Genomic DNA, 16,007 nt, shown 5'->3' on the forward strand with positions numbered 1-16,007 from the left:
GAAGATTTCAGGTCATCTCTTTAGGGTTAAACATCATAACTCAAGTCCCTGAGCTCATGCTTTCCCCCCACTTTCTCCAGCAGTATTAGGGGGAATCTGTACTTTTATTATACTCATTAGTTTAACAAAAATATTCAGAAGGATCACAACCCTGGTGTCTTTGTCCAGTACTTTTTAAGAAATAGAAATTTATTCCTCAACAGTTCTTAAGGCTAGAAGAACTTCATCAGGGTGCCAGGGATTTGTTGTATGGGGATGTCCTATTCCTCATAGGCACCTTCTTACTATCATTTCACATGGTGGGGAGGGAGCAGAGTGATGCTGTTACCTTCCTACATTAGAACTGGAGAATTCTGCATCTTCAGATAATGGAAGTGGGGAAAGCGAACAAGGTCTAACATTGACTGGACTGGAGAGCCCTACTGTAAGTGAAATAAAATCACAATTACTGAGTGACCTTGATGATAGACGGAATCTTGAAAAGTTGAGCCCTTAGAAGTTAAGAACTGAATAGTGGTTACCACAGGCTGGAGAGTGGGTTGGGGTGCAAGAGGAAGAAGGGGGAAAGTGGATCATTCAGGATTGATTTACAGTTAAATAGGGGTGAGAAGTTTGTGCACCGCTGTACAGTAGGGTCACTGTAGCTAGCAACTACTCATTGTGCAATCTAAAAATCCAGAAAAAAGGATTTTAGGTGTTTCACCATAAAGAAATATAGGAATTTGAGGAGAAGACATGTTTAACCTGATTTAGACATTACACATGTGTACATGTATGGAAAAATGACATGGAAACTAATCATTTTGTACAATTTTTAGGTTTCCATTTATTGGTTAAAGTAAATGTAAATCAAAAATATAATAACCAGCTTAATCTCCATGGGTTGCTTAATTACTTCTTTCCTAGGAAAACCAGATGTGGATCTGTAGATAGTCTCATGAGAAAAATCTCCAGAGAGCTTGAAGTCTGTATAATCCTCTCCAGATCCTCATGTATTAGTTTCTGAAATCCCAGAATGACTCAGAATAGCATTGTTTTAAGAGGTGTACCTTTTATGTCTTGCTCCACTGAAGGATTTTCTTTCATCTGGGAGATAATCATTGTTAGTGCTTGTAGACCTTCTTCTGACCTGAGGACTTGCTCTAAACTTTGAACCATGGTCAGGGAAAACACCCAAATATAAATGGCACAATGACTGATTTTTAAATGATAGCATCTTCATGCAAAATTCTGTGCCTTTCATTTATTTACAAACATGATCTGTGAATTATGTGTGAGAGAAGTAATATTATCATGCTTATTTTCCATACAACAAAGAAGTAAGTGATTCTACCCACAGTACAGAAAGAATTTATGGTAGATCTGGAATCAGATCCATGTTAATTTTCTTTTCTCCATTTTTCTCTGCCTTAGAGAACTTGGAACTTGAATGGAACCTCTTATAATGGCACTAATACTCCATGGCTGATTTTTCATTTCAAAGTCAACACTTCGGATAAACTGTTCTTTAACCTCTATCTAGCAAAGTGGTAAGCTCTATATGCTATAAACATCGGTGAGAATGTATGTTGCACAAAAGCAATGGGCTACCAATACCTATGAGTTAGTTGGCAACAGAGAGAAATATCTTCAAAATATTTCTAAAAGCTGAAATGAGTCTATGATAGTAACATCAAAATATCTATCATAGGGTCTTTATTGATTGATGTGATTTGGTTATGTTATGATAGTAATGAAAGAAGTTTTAATTACGATGGATTCTGTTACCCAAACCAAAATATGAATTTTAAGGAAGAAAATGTTAATAAGATCAGTCAGCATGGAGCTACAGAAGCTATAATTTTATGGTTGGCTAAGGAGAGACTTAGAAACATTGGAGTACATAAAAAATCTTAGTGACCCAAGTGGGAGAGAAAAGGAAAATTGGTAAGACAAGCTTTGAGACTTCCAAGTCATCACAGGTGAAGGTGTGCATGTCAACATCCCCCTTGATAAAAAAAAATCCAAAGAATTTCCCACAAAAAACAAAACCAAAATGTGAACATTCATTGCCTCCTAATAATAATATGATAGCTAGCCCTCATCAAGATGTGCTTTTTATTTTCTTTATGTATCACGTTAGCTATCACAATAGTGCTCCAAGTGGGTCTCAGTACTGTCTTCATTTTGCAGATGGAAATTTGATGTTCAGAGCAGTTACTCTAGGACTAGTGACTCTTAGGTGGTAAATGGTAGGTTTACGTCTCTTTCTAAACTGTGTATCAGATTATCTGATGATATGCCTTCATATATGGAATAAAAGTAGATTACTACCTAATCAATTACTCCCCCAGTTCACTGTGAAATCCCAAACACTGATTGACATTCACTTTAGACCCCTAGATTTAGGAAACTTTCTGAGTATGGGTTTAATGTTGGCTCAGGTCCAGAGCAGAGGCTGATAAATAACACTTGTGTGAATGTGAATAATTTACTTAATAAATTTGCATGAGCATAACAACCAAACAGACTTATAGTGCTGTTGACAAAGGACAGGAAATGCACACCTAAATTGTCTACAGAATTCTTTTTGGATGAGAAATATAGAGGGGTCAGCTTTTACTGAACTCAGGAGAAGTGGATTAACCCATAGATTCACCCACACAAATAATTTTTTATCAAGTTATTAAATTCTCTACAGATCAGTTAAAAAATGGATAAAATTTCCAAATGGGGAGTATGGTTATCTATGATTCCTTAGATTCAGAATATTATTCTCTCTGAAATGTAGAACACTGAATTTGGTTTTCAAGCCCCCACTATTTTTGGAGAATGTTAGGGTAAAAATTGCTGTTACAATAGAACAATACATCTTGCACTCAATACTTTCTTATTCAATTCTGTTTCTTTATCATTCTGTTACTTTCTTCTCAAGGTTACAGAACATCTAGAAATTCTCAGGTAACATTGATGGAGAACAGGACAGAAGTGACAGGGTTCATCCTGCTGGGACTGACCAGTGACCCAGGTCTGCAGCTTCCCCTCTTTCTGACGTTCCTGCTCATCTACACCATCACTCTGGCTGGGAACCTGGGGATGATCCTGTTGATCCTCTTGGACTCCCGTCTCCACACTCCCATGTACTTCTTCCTTGGTAACCTGTCTCTGGTGGACTTTTGCTACTCTTCAGCTGTCACTCCCACAGTCATGGCTGGGCTCCTCCCAGGACATAAGATCATCTCCTACAATGCTTGTGCTGCTCAGATGTTCTTTGTTACAGGTTTTGCTACTGTGGAAAACTACCTCCTGGCCTCAATGGCCTATGATCGCTATGCAGCAGTGTGTAAGCCCCTGCACTACACCACCACCATGACAACCAGGGTGTGTGCAAGTCTGGTCATAGGCTGCTATGTCTGTGGCTTCTTGAGTGCCTCAGTCTACACTGGGAACACGTTCATTCTCTTTTTCTGTAAGTCCAATGTGGTCCACCATTTTTTTCTGTGATATTCCAGCAGTTATGACCCTTTCTTGCTCTAGCAGAAAAGTGAATGATCTGGTTCTTATTTATGTTGCCAGCTTCAATGTCTTTTTTGCTCTCCTTGTTATCTTAATATCCTATATATTGCTTTTTATCACCATTCTAAAGATGCGCTCAGGTGCAGGACATGGGAAAGCTCTGTCCACCTGTGCCTCCCACCTCACTGCTGTCTCCATTTTCTATGGGACAGTTATCTTCATGTACTTACAGCCCAGCTCCAGCCACTCTATGGACACTGACAAAATCGCATCTGTGTTCTACACTATGGTCATCCCCATGCTGAACCCTGTGGTCTACAGCCTGAGGAACAAGGAGGTCAAGAGTGCATTTGCAAACATTTTTTTAGAGAGGAAATATATATAATCTTTAAGTTTTAGAATTAACTATTTTGAGATCTGTATACTAGTATTCAGTCTTCTAAGATCTTATTTAGGTTTGCATCACAACTTAAGACCCACAATGATGTTAATTTACTGAAGTCTTTTCCTTATCTTGCATAAGTCTGTTGTCCAGGAAAAAAAAAAAAAAAAAAGAAGCATCACATTTGGAATTGGAATATCTTAATGAGAATGTCTATGATACCTTGTGGTTCTGTTTGTCAAAATCCTGATTAAAAATATTTATTATTTACCTTTTATCTACCACTTGTCAATACAAACTGGTAAATGTTATGTGGGTATGTGCGGTAGTTCATTTGACTGGACTAACGTTTACTCAGATAGTGTTTAAACATTTTGTGTGTGTCCTTGATGATATTTCCAAAAGAGACTATTCTTTGAAGCAGTAGATTTAGAAGAATGACTTATCAGTGTGGGTGTCCATCACCCAAACATTTGAAGACTTGGTTGAGTAGAGCAAATAGGTAAAGAGAGGGGAATTTCTCTCTTTCTCTAATTCTGTCTCTGGATTTATTGGGACATCTGTGTTCTCTCATTCCTGAACATCAGAGCTACTGACTCTCACGTCTTTAGCCTCCCTGACTTTCAGTAGCCATGCCACATCTTTCCTCTCATGCCTTTGAACTCGGACCGAATCACTTTACCGCCCTTCCTTGTCTGGTTTGCCAACAGCAGAGCACGGCCCTTCTCAGCTTCCACCGTCACCTGATCCCTGGAGAACCCTGACTAGTAGATGAGTGTTTGACAACTATGGTTTCATATCGATATTTAACTTGTGTATTAGAATATAAATGTATGGGCTGGAGATGTAACTCAGTGGTAGACCACTTGCCTAGAATATAACTATAAAACTAAATTTCTAAAATGTCTTTCCTTACCATTCTAAGAGTTCTAAGATGAGAAACTATGATATATTATTATATAAAAGTATATGCCTTTTCTTTGCACATTTTAACAAGAGATACATAAATCTGCCATCTCACATGATTTAATATTTCTGTTTGAGTCATTGTATACATCAAATATTTATGTTTTAACTCTCAAGGCAATAAGTGCCAAAGTATCAGACAAATGCAGAAACAATGCAATCATTTTAATGTGTTCATATTAATATGAATTAGTAGCATTTTTCAGATTATTTAAAAATTTTGGAAACTAATACTGTACATTTTACACATTCTTTGAAATTGTTAATGCTGTCATTCTTTTTTCCACTTTAGTTATATTCTTTCTTGTCATTCCCCTGGTGTTTCAGCCCTCTTCATTGTAAATGAATTCCTCACTATTTCAATTTCAAGCTTGCTCAAGCCTCAGGGCCTTTGCACTTGCTGTTCCCTGGGCGAAATGCTCTCATTCCATTCAGGCCTTTGAAGTAATGTTCCCTTGTCATAGAGTCCTTCCCTGACCACCTTCATAAAATAGTCATTGTCTGCTCACCAAATAAACTATCCTCTAACCCAAGTCATTCTTTAGTCCTTGTCAACCCTTCGTCGTGTATATTTGCTTTCTTGGGCTTTATCATCTCCAACCAGAATGTGAACTCTGTGTTAGCATTGACTTTCTCTGTATTGCTCACATCATGATAACCTGTACCTGAATAATTGTGTCTTAGAGTGAGTTGAAATGCACATTTGTTAAATAAGTGAAAAAATAGTTGAGCTTTGAGTGCAATTGTCCCAACAGTTGACCTTTGAAACGTAGATAATAATAGTGAGTCTTGCATGAGATAAGCCTAGGTCAATGTGCAGTGTATTTCCAGAGACACACTAATTTTCTGCTTTGTTTAAACACTTTATTTTTTTAATATGCTCAATCAATGCTCACCCTCCTGACTTTAAGATGACAGGATTTTTGGAAATCCCACTATGGAGCAGATCATTTCAAATCATCTCAAAAATTTTTTCTTCAAACTGACATGTTGTTACATGGCAAGTAGCACATCAAATAAGTCCTAATTAGGAAATGTTGTGGTCTATTTGATTCTTGAAATTGAGGAAAGTTTGTTGGATGTACATAGATGCTCCATTTTGCAGGCATCCATATTTACAATCATATGTCTTGTGGATGTGTAAGTCCCTTCAGCAGAAAGAAATGTCCTTCTTTGTCCCTTCTGATTAACTTTGACTTGAAGTCCACTTTATCTGATATAAGAATGGAAGCCCCTGCTTGTTTACGCACTCCATGTGCAAGATACTTTTTTCCCCATCTTTTTACCTTCAGTCTGTGGATGTCTTTTCCTATGAGATAAGTCTCTTGAAGGCAGCCTATTGTTGTGTCTTTTTTAAAATCCAATCTGCCAGTCTATGTCTTTTGATTAATGAGTTTAGGGCATTAACATTCAGGGTTATTATTGAGATAGAATTTGCATTCCTAGTCATTTTGGCTTATTTTTGATTTTCATTTGGTTTCTCCTTTGATTAGCTTTTCCTTTAGTGTACTTCCTCCCTTTGCTTACTTTCATTATTATTTTTTATTTCCTCTTCATGGAATACATTGCTCAGAATGTTCTGTAGTGCAGGCTTTCTATCTGTAAATTCTTTTAACTTTTATTTATCATAGAATATTTTTATTTCATCATGAAATCTGAAGGTTAGCTTTGCTGGATATAAGATTCTTCGTTGGCATCCATTTTCTTTCAGAGTGTGGTATATATTATCCAGGATCTTCCAGTTTTTAGGGTCTGGGTTGAGAAATCTGCTGATATCTGAATTGTGGCCTTTAAAATTCTATTCTTATTATGTATGCTGGACATTTTCATTATAATGCGCCTTGGTGTGAGTCTGTTGTAATTTTGTATATTTGGTGTCCTGTAAGCCTCTTGTATTTGATTTTCCTTTTCATTCTTCAAAGTTTGGAAATTTTCAGACATTATTTCATTGAATAGGTTGTTCATTCCTTTGGTTTGTATCTCTGTCCCTTCCTCAATTCTGATAATTCTTAAATTTGGTCATTTCAGGTTATCCTATAATTCTTGGAGGCTCTGTTCATGATTTCTTACCATCTTCTCTGTGTGGTCAACTTAATTTTTAAGGTTAAATATTTTCTCTTCATTTTCTGAGGTTCTGTCTTCCAAGTGATCTAGTCTGTTGGTGATGCTTTCTTTTGAGTTTTTAATTTGGTTTATTTTTTTTCTTTCATTTCAAAAATTTCTGTTTTTTTTTTTTTCAGAATCTCTATTTCTTTGTTGAAATAATTTTTTGCTTCCTGCATTTGCTCTTTTAACTCTTTATTGAAATGATCTTCTGTTGCTTGCATTTGCTCTCTTATGTCATCCTTTACTTTGTAGATCATTTTAATTATGTATATTCTGAACTCCTTTTCTGACATTTCTTCTACTGTGCTATGAATGGATTCTATGAATATACATCTTGGTTTCTTTGGGCACTTTCTTCCCGTGTTTTTTTTATGTTGTTTGTGTGTCTTCCCCTCTAGCAGGGTGGATCTGAGGTATCACAATTTCCATCCTACAGATTTATAGTTATATTTATAGCACCCAATGCAAATAATATGCAGCCTTAAACTAAATAGCCCCAATTAAGATGCTAATAGTTTTTCACAATAAACAGAGATGATGTGTTCGATTATTATCTACAACATAAGCATTAGTTTTGTTATAAGGTCTACAATTTCTAATGGTGAACAGAGAGAATGATGGGGTATAGGATGTGATGTTTGTAAGGCAGGAGGTGAGAAGATAGAGGTGTTAGATCATAGGAAGCGTGAAAGTGAAATCAAAGTCGTTGGTCGTGAGCAGGAGAAAGATAGAAATAGACTCCAAGGAAACAGATAAATAAGAGGAAAATTGAGAAAGCAAATTTAAAAAAAGAGGAAAGAAAAAGCATATAAAAAATAAAGGAATCTACAACCAAACTGTAATACACTATTCAAACCTCCCAGTCCTCAGTAGCCTGATGCATGAAAAGTACTTGATTTAAAAAATGTTGGGGATATGTGGGCAGCAACAACAACCAAAAAAAAAAAAAAAAAAAAAAAAAAAAAGACAGAGAGAAAAGAGAAACATATAGGGAAAAAAGGGTCTTGAAAGAAAATTGAAGAGTCGTTTCTGTTAGAGTTTAGTATCTTCTCGGCCTCCCTTCTTCTGACAGGTGGTAGCTCCACCCTCGGGATGATGATAGTTACTAAGGCAGGAGGACTAGACTTGGAGGCCGGACTCCTGGATGCCGGGTATAGCAGTTGCCAGTCCCTCTGGAAAACTACACCCCAGGATTTTCCTTTGGGGTCCACTTATGTGACTCAGGAGCCTGGTCTTAGCTCCTTCCCTCACTTGTGGATCCCACAGTGCTTGACTCTAATTTAGTCTCTAATTTGTGTCTCTCCTGCCTTGGCCCTTTCGACTTTTCAGTCAGGACCCTCTCTTCCTGGAGGTCCTGGGGGCTGAGCACTGGGACCTGTGCACCTATCAAGGAAAGCTGTTCTGACTGGGCAGATCAGGACCAGGCATTGAGAACTGTGGGTCAGCTGTGCAGCTGCAAGTGCTGGACCATGTTGGTGGCTAGGGGGTTGCTGGGAGACTGGGGATTGAGGAGCCAGAAGGTCCTGTTGATTGCCAAACCCGTGGGACCAGGTAGTGAGTGGATGCTGTGCTGGGGAGGAAGTCATGGACCAGGCTGATGTCGGGTCCCAGCAAGTGGTGCCCGAGTTGTCTCTGGGATCTGGGTGGGTACCAGGCTGGGTGAGCTGGGATCATGATACCCTCACACACTCTTCCAACTTACCCAGGCTCTCTCCTGGCTCTGCAGCAGGATGGTGGCTATGAGCACACCTACCAGGGATACCTCAGATGTAACCAAACCTGCAGGGACCTTGGTGATGTTCTTTCAGGCCCTGGCTATTATCTTTAGATGAAAGTAGTCATGTCCTTAGTTGGTGGTAGCATAGCAGCTAGCCTATAAGTCCCTTGATATTGGGCTTCTAGCCTCCAGCCTGTGTCCCAAGATGGAGGCTACCCCAACTAACAATGGCAGTGGCAGCAGCAGAGGTAACCCAAGATGGCAGCAGAGCTGTCCCAAGATGGAGGCAACCACTTTCAGAGAAATGGCAGCAAGGGTGGGCCATGCAGGGGTGATGGGCAACCTGTTCAGAGATGCAACATGGTGGTGGGTAGTGCTGTGGCAGGTGGCTCTCCTCAGGTCCTGTCTGGTGCCCCAAGGTGGGAGACTACCACGTGGAGGGGAGTTACGGAGGCTGCTGCAATGATCCAAGATGGAGGCTGTCATGCATTGGTAGATGGGTGGTGGAATCCTGAACATAACACACTTTGGTTGGTTTGTTTCCTCTGTACTTTCCCTTTCCCTACTTACCTCCCTTTTGCTGGTGTTCTTCTATTTGACTATCTTCATTTAAAAAAAAAATTATACTTTCATGTTTAAAACAATTTTTTTGTGTTCTTTTTAGTTACACATGACAATAGAATCCATTTTGAATATAATTATACAAGCATGGAATGTATCTTATCCTCATTAGAATCTTATCCTTATGGATATACACAATGGCGGGATTCATTATGGTGTATTCATATATGTACATAAGGAAATTCTGTCAGATTCATTCACTTGTCTTTCTTTTTCTTATTCCCACTCCTTTCCTTTTATCCCCCTTTGTCTAATCTACGGAATTTCTATTCTTCCACTCCCCACCTTATTTTGTGGTAACATCCACACACCAGCAAAAACATTTGACGTTTGGTATTTTGGTATTGGCTTATTTCACTTAGTGTGATAGTCTCCAGATCCATCAAAAAAGCTGAATAATACTCTACCTTTGTTTTTCATTCATTCATCTGCTGAATGGCACGTAGGTTGTCTCTATAGCTTAGCTATTGTGAATTGAGCTGCTATAAATATTGATGTGGCTGTGTCACTGTAAACTGCAGGATTTTAAATCCTTTGTATATATGCTGATGAGTGGAATAACTGGGTCAAATGTTGATTCCATTCCTAGATTTTTGAGGAATCTCCATAATGCTTTCCAGAGTGGTTGCAGCAATTTGCAATCTCACCAGTAATGTATAAGTGGACCTTTTACTCCACATCCTCATGAATATTTATTGTTGCTTGTGTTCTTTTTTTTATTTTAAAATTTTTTTACAGACTGCATTTTGATTCATTGTACATAAATGGGGTACATCATTTTGTTGCTATGATTGTGCAAGATGTAGATTCATACCATTTGTGTATTCTTAATAATTGCCATTCTGACTGGAGTGAGATGAAATCCCTGTGTAGTTTCAATTTTCTTTTCTCTAATTGCTAGAGATGTTGACATTTTTTCATATATTTGTTGACCATTCATGCTTCTTTGTTTGAGAAATATCTGTTCAATTTCTTAGTTCATTTATTGATTAGGTTATTTGTTTTATTGGTGTTAAGTTTTTGAGTTCTTTATGTATCTTGGAAATTAACACCCTATCTGAGGTACAAGTGGTAAAGATAATCTCCCATTCTGCAGACTTACTTAACACACTTTTGATTGATTGCTTCCTTTGCTGTGAAGAAGCTTTGTTTGATACCATCCCATTTATTGATTTTTGATTTTACTTCTTGCTCTGGAGGAATCTTGTTAAGGAAGTCAGAGCCCATGTGTTGGAGTGTTGGGCCTACATTTTCTACTAGTATTTGCAGTGTTTCTGGTCTAATTCCTAAGTCTTTGATCCAGTTTAAGTTTTGTGCCAGGTGAGAGATAGGGGTTTGTTTTCATTCCACTGTGTGTGGATTTCCGGTTTGCCCAGCACCATTTGTTGAAGAGGATATCTTTTCTCCAATGTATGTTTTTGATGTCTTTGTCTAGTATGAGGTAACTACATATATGTGGGTTTCACACTTATTCTTGATATCCCGTGTTTTAGTCAGCTTTTTCATTGCTGAGACCAAAAGACCTGAAAAGAACCATTAGAGAAGGAAAAAGTTTATTTTGGTTCATAGTTTCAGAGGTGTTAGTCCATAGCCAACTCCATAGCTATGGATCTAAGGGAGGTAGACTATAGTTGTGGAGGGTGTGGTGGAGGAAACAGCTCAGGACATGGAATCAGAAAACAGAGTTCTGCTCACGAGAGACAAAATAAAAAATTCAGTGGCATTCACCTGTGTAGTTACTATCAAGTCAATCAATATAAAGTGAAGTAATCATCCACTCATTAGGTTAAAGTTCTCATAACCCCATAATTTCACCTCTAAAAATTCATGCATTGTCTAACATGTGAGTTTTGGGGGACCCCTCATATCTAGACCATAGCAAGCCATAATTAAAAATATTATGAGGTTAATAATATAGTACTAAATATGATGATCTAAAGTTAACACACCTAATGCTTCACAATAATGGGGTGAGAAGGGAAGAATATATATGTACACACACAACACAAATGGAGAGTTTTCAGATATACACATGTTCATAGCAAAAGATGCAGGATTATTATAATCTTCATTTCTTTGACTGGCCATATGTTCATAATTGGCATTCATAAATATTATAATTCAACTACCCATTCTGTTATATCCTTGTCTTCAGAAACCACTTCTGCTGGTCATGATTCTTTACTTGGTGGGTTGAACTAAATTCTTATTCCTGGAGGATCTGAAATGCTAATAGTTCTTCATAGTAGAGTTGCTTTAGTCTTCAATTGAACTGAAATCACCAGGAATGATCATGCTTTATTGAAGCCATAAGGGATTTCTTGTGTTCCATACATTCTCTTTCCTCCCTCCCTTATGAAATAGTAGTCTAGTGTCTGCTGTATGTCAGAATACATCATGCCAGAACTGTAAATCTTTTCTTTAGTGGCTGATTCAGAGATAAGATGAGCTCAAAGAAGTCAAGCAGAAAACTTAACTTCAAATTCAATGGGATCCTTGTTGTATCTCCTTCTAAAACATCTTTACAGCCATTGATGTTGCATGATTTTTCACCCTTTGATTCTGGGAACCACAAATCATAAAATTAAAGAAAAAGAGCCATATGTTAGATGATGATTTAGAGCATATAAAATCTCCTTAAAAATCTCCTGCCCTAGCACAAAGTATTGCGTCAGTTGGAATTAAAACTGACTTCAAAAGGCCATTCCACCATTGTTTTCGGCTAACTGCATCAGGATGTTGGGAAGTGATGATGGTAGAGTGGTAAATTCCATGAGCCTGAACCCATTTCCACGCTCCGTTTCTGTTAAGTAAGTTTTTGGTTAAGCCACAAAGTGTGGAATAGGTGAAGTACTATTCCATGGAAGGTAATTATGATAGAAGCATTATGTTCAGGGAAGTCAAACCTCTATCCATAGTAATGTCTTTTTTAGTAAGAAAAAAATGCCACCCTTCCATTATGGCAATGACTGAATGTAATTAATGCCACCTGATAACTGACTGGTCACCCCTAGTGCCATATCAGGAACACAGAGCTAATTTCTGTGTTGACTATGGTCATTTATTCAAAAGTCTATGGAACAACAGCAGCGGTGGATGAGGAATGGTTAATTTACATCCACAGAATGAATTACCCTTTCCACTTGAATATTCATGTCCCTTACCCTATAGCTTACCCTTTTTTAGGCATTGACAATTGTAACCAATATGTTCAACATTCAGTTATATACACACTATTCTTCCCACAATTTCTTTCTTACTTATTCTACCCAGGATTTCTTTCTTACCAATTTTTCAATTATATTATCATATATCTGTCCATTTTTTCTCCCTGGAAAAATGAACAAGGTGTGTTGCCCAAACTTCTTCCCACCAAGTAGATGTTTCTTAACTATGGCTCACCAGGACTGTCCCCAAATAGACTTAAGTGTTATAGTTGTACACTTATGGGTGATACCTACATATCACGTAGATCCAATCACAAGGCCAAATCTTCTTTTTTGGTGAATTCATTGCAGTGAATTCCTTATGAGGAAAAAGGATTAGCTGGTGAGAGATGACATTATAGTAGGAATGGTGTCCATGACAATTTTGTATTCAGAACCTGCTTTCTTCTTAGTTATGTATATACTTCATGTATATACCTCTTGTGGTTTGGATATGTGGTGTCTCCCCCAAACTCATTTATGAGACCAAAAAAAAAAAAAAATTCAGAGGTGAAATGATTAGTTCATGACCTAATTAGTGGCTTAATGCACTGATACACTGATACATTGATACATATTAACTGTAGGAAGTTAGGGTATGGCTGGAGGAGGTAGGTTACTCCAGGCCTGCCTTTGGTGTTTATATTTTTTTCCAGATGAGCAGAGATCTTTCCCCTCCTCCTCCTCCTCCTCCCCTTCCTCCTCCTCCCCCCTCCTCCTCTTCTCTCTTCTCTTCTCCTCTTCTCTTCTCTTCTCTTCTCTTCTCTTCTCTTCTCTTCTCTTCTCTTCTCTTCTCTTCTCTTCTCTTCTCTTCTCTTCTCCTCTCCTCTCCTCTCCTCTCCTCTCCTCTCCTCTCCTCTCCTCCTCTCCTCTCCTCTCCTCTCCTCTCCTCTCCTCTCCTCTCCTCTCCTCTCCTCTCCTCTCCTCTCCTCTCCTCTCCTCTCCTCTCCTCTCCTCTCCTCTCCTCTCCTCTCCCTTCCCCTCCCCTCTTCTCTCTCTCTCTCTCTCTCTCTCTCTCTCTCTCTCTGTCTCTTTCTCTCTCTCTCTACTTCTGGATTTCCATGTCCTGAGCCACATTCCTCCATCATCCCCTTCAGCCATGATGTTCTACCTCACTTTGAGTTCAGAGCTATGGAGTCAGTTGATCATGGAAGATCTCTGGAACCATGAGCCAAAAATAAACTTTATCTTCTCTGTGTTGTTCCTGTCATGTATTTTGGTCACAAAAACACAAAGTTGACTAAAGCAATGTCACATTCATTTGATAATGGAGGCCTGTTGTTCAAGCCTCATTTTATCACTTGGCAAGTCAAACACCTGGCTATGTTAAGCAGCTCAGGTCACCTGGTACCTTGAGACCTATGGTTAACCATTTGGTCTCAGCAGAAGCCTAGTAGCAGATCAAATTCTGTTTGTCAAGAGGAGAGTACCTCCCCACAAAGAATCATAGAACTTTCCTCCAAAATCTTAGGACCCTGAACTAAAGTTCACATACAGAGACTAAGGGCTCCAAACAGCATCCCCATCTGTCATTAGCAATTCAAGGTGCATTGGATTAAAAAAAATTTTTTTTAGTTGTGAATGGACACAATACCTTTATTTATTTATGTGATGCTGAGGATTGAACCCAATGCCCCACACATGCGAGGCAAGTGCTCTATCACTGAGCTACAACACAAGGCCCTCCATTGGATCTTTTGGGAGATATGGCCCATGTATCAGCACACATTGCACAGCAACCAGGAACTATTGGAAAAAGAATTCTCTTGTTCCAGTCTCCACTGAAAACTAGGAGCTTTTCAAATCACTCAGTATATGGGCATGAATAACACACACAAAGAAAGAACAGAGTGCCTTTAAGTTCCAAAGAGGACCACAAAGATGATAAAAATGTTTTCTCACAGATCAAAAGAGTTTCATCCCAAATAGCAAGGACACGTTGATTGCTCAAACTGTAGAAGTGCTTCTGTCAATGTAGTTGCCGTTTGAGTCCACACCTGATTTAACTTTCATAATTCACTTTTATTCCAAAGGTTCCTCTATTTTCTCCACAGATTGAATAGCTGTTAACGGCTAAGTTGGATGACATACCACAAACACATCTTCAGATTCCTAAATGGTTGCACCAATCTCAGAAATTCCTCCAGAAATATGCTTTTAGTTTAGTCATTGATTTTAGTTTACTATTTCCTAGGAAAAAATCATTTCTGTGTTGGTTTCTCCTTCGCATTTCCTACTATAATTGCCATCACTCTTCAAACCAGGGAAACAATGTGTGGTTTATTCCAGCTGCTGAGTATGACTACTCCTATTGTACATTTGGAATTATAGAAATAATGACAGAATGGGTTTGGTGATTCAAGTAGTCCATTATGAAAATGACTTGACCTTAAATTCCCATGGTAACATAACCTCCATGAGGCCCTCTTCTTATTGGTGTGCCACGGGGATGTTTTGGGGCTTCTAAAATTAGGGGTAGTTAAGAAACATTGTTGAATAGTCACTAAAAAGTTCTGGTTATTTTCTTTACAGATTAAGAGTTACACTAATTTAAAAAATCTTTGAAAACTTTAGACAAGGCTAGGACAACATTTAACAGCCTAATTTTAGACTGTGAATTTGGGCCCTTGATCTATAAACTTCCTCAAGTATGGGAATTGACTCACAAGTTGTGACTGTCTGGTGTTAAGATTCAGGTTGATTTTGTTTACTCGATCTAGACATTCTGTTTATGCACAATCAATAAGAATTTAGTAGGCTTAATTTCTATTTTTCTTCCAGGAATAGCTTGATCATCCTGCAAATACCATTGAGAATGCAGAACACATCTCTTCTTACTTCCAATTCGAATCTGCTATTTGTTACAGTAATTACACCCACATTGGTTTTGCCAGCTGAGTGCTGACAGTTGGCCCCTGCCATATTGGGGCACAATCGCTGTGATTACCTTAAAGTTTCTCAGTTCAGTGGCCTCGTTTCTTATTTTAAGATCTGGTTTACAGGTGAGCGTGATCACAGAGCTTTTCAATAATACTTGGTTTCTTCTCACAAGTATTTCTTCTCCCAGCTGTGGTAAAAGGTATACTTCTCGCTCATCTCACCATGGTTAATCAGGCTCAAAATAATGAATCCATTCCACCATTCCAATGTTCCTACGACTTTGAATACTATCTTCTACAGTAAGCTAAGATGTGTCCAGGATTTCACATTGTTGCTATCTTTTGCTGCCTTTCAGCCAGCCAACCAACCGACCGAATTATTTGAGCCTTTCCTAACTCCCTGAAATAAAACATTTAATGGAGAATCTCTGCTTTTTGGGCAGAACAGTGTTCTGAGGTGAAAAGTGATTGATTGTGAAGGCTTGGATTTCATCAATGGGTCAATTCATTGATGAGTTCGCAGTTGAATGGGTTACTAGCAGCTGGAGGAGTCCATTTGGAGGATGTAGGTCACAGAGGGCAGGAAGGGGATATTTTCTCCTGGGCCTCAGTCGCTCTCTATTTATTTCTCTCTC

At 38.4% G+C, this 16,007-nt stretch overlaps 1 pseudogene across 1 annotated transcript in view; it reads left to right on the plus strand.

Moving 5' to 3' along the window:
- LOC306638392 (olfactory receptor 5B2-like) overlaps positions 1-16,007 on the plus strand; it is a 48,865-nt pseudogene that overhangs the window by 28,094 nt on the left and 4,764 nt on the right. The window contains exon 2 of the transcript in view: positions 3,170-3,847. The product of the transcript in view is annotated as an olfactory receptor 5B2-like (transcript). The remainder of the gene's footprint in view (positions 1-3,169; positions 3,848-16,007) is intronic.

The sequence above is a fragment of the Sciurus vulgaris genome, assembly GCF_902686455.1.
Source record: "Sciurus vulgaris genome assembly, chromosome: 11".
Classification (NCBI taxonomy): Eukaryota; Metazoa; Chordata; class Mammalia; order Rodentia; family Sciuridae; genus Sciurus; species Sciurus vulgaris.